At 36.9% G+C, this 1,650-nt stretch overlaps 1 protein-coding gene across 6 annotated transcripts in view; it reads right to left on the reverse strand.

Annotated features, from left to right (window-relative positions):
* FBXO16 (F-box protein 16) overlaps window positions 1-1,650 on the reverse strand; it is a 49,037-nt gene that overhangs the window by 14,180 nt on the left and 33,207 nt on the right. The gene's annotated exons all lie outside the window — the stretch shown is intronic.

A 1,650-nucleotide genomic window follows, 5' to 3' on the forward strand; every position in this document is an offset into this window, starting at 1 on the left:
CCCCCCCCCCTGACACTGACACACTCTTTAAAGAGTCCAAGCATCTGGTCTATGTTGGTGAATGGGTCCTATGACTTAGGTATCACTGTTATTGCCATTTTACAGATGTGGAAACAGAGGCACAGAGAGGTTAAGGGAGTCGCCCAGGTCACACAGTTAGAAGTATGCGAGCCTGGATTTGCACCCAAGCAGTATGGTTCAAGAGACTGTACATCACCACTATCCTGTGCTGCCTTGGTGTTAATCTGTCGAAATACATTCTAAAAATATGGCAGATGTATGAAAACATTCAAATACTTCAAAATTTGTTTTCTTAATTTTTGTTTATCTTTTGTATGTGCATGTGTGTGTTAACAAGTGAACAGATACATGTGTATACATAGATACAGATCTATATTTTCTTACTTTCTTTTCTTTCTATATAAGGGTGGAATATTATAGATACTCTTTTGCAACTTGCTTTTTTGATTTAAAAATGTACCCTGGGAATCACTCCTTATCTGTTCATAGAGTGCTTCCCCATTCATTTTATAGCTGCCTCGTGCTCTACTGTGTGAATGAACCATACATGATTTATCCAACAAACACTCTCTCCTATGTATGGCCATTTAAGTTATTTCCAATATTTTAAAATTACAAACAATGTTGCAGTAAATATCCTTGTGCAAATGTACTTTTAGTGTTTTCAACGTTGATTCCTAGAAGTAGGATTGCTGGGTCAAAATGTAAATGCATATGTACTCTTGCTGGATATTGTCAAGTTTCCTTCCGTGGAGTCTGTGCCAATTTATATTTACACCAGCTATGAGTAAATTCTATCAGCGTTTGCTCACAGCCTCACCAACAGAACATATTACCGAGCTTTAAAGTTTGCCAGATAGTTGAAAAATGATGTATTTTGTAACTCTGTGTAAAAAATGACCCTGGAAGGATAAACTAGAAACTAATGAGATTTGTTAGTGGGAATGGGGTAGAAAAGATAACAGCAGGGAGCAGAGTGGAAGAGATGGGGGTGGGTCTTCTCTGAGTATACCTTCTCTTGCATACACTTCTTATATACTTCTATAGGGTTTTAACTTTAGAACCATGTGACCTACCCACAGTGAAGGAGGTATTAACATACCCACATAACTTTTGAACATAGTATTATGTCTATACTAGAGTTCCTGTGAACGAATTCATGGACATTGAAAGGAAATTAATTAGAAGAAATATTTTAATATCACTATTTGCCCTTTCTCTATAATAGCAGTGTCCACCAAATTCACGATTGACAATGACAGATTGAAACACACGTGTGCGATTGGCACCAGCGAGTGCTTTACATATATAGATAAACTTGCTTAATTAGACCTGCTTTCTGATTTAGCTAAACTTTTTCCAGCCCAGTGAAGCACCCCAACTTCTCTTTCAGGTAATTGTTAGCAACACAGCAGGAAATATCTACAGAAAATAGATTATTATTGTAGATTATTCTGGGAGAACAAAGGGTAAAACATTTAACTGCAGCAGTGTTTGACTATATTCTGCGCACTGACAAAACCTGAAGTCATTTTCAAGGTCCACCATTTTTTACTTCTTTTTATTCAGGTCAAGTTTCTAAGCTTTCTAAATCTCTGTTTCCTGGCTCCAGAAAAGAAAATAAGCTTC

The sequence above is a fragment of the Myotis davidii genome, unplaced genomic scaffold (assembly GCF_000327345.1).
Source record: "Myotis davidii unplaced genomic scaffold, ASM32734v1 scaffold524, whole genome shotgun sequence".
In the NCBI taxonomy this organism is placed as follows: Eukaryota; Metazoa; Chordata; class Mammalia; order Chiroptera; family Vespertilionidae; genus Myotis; species Myotis davidii.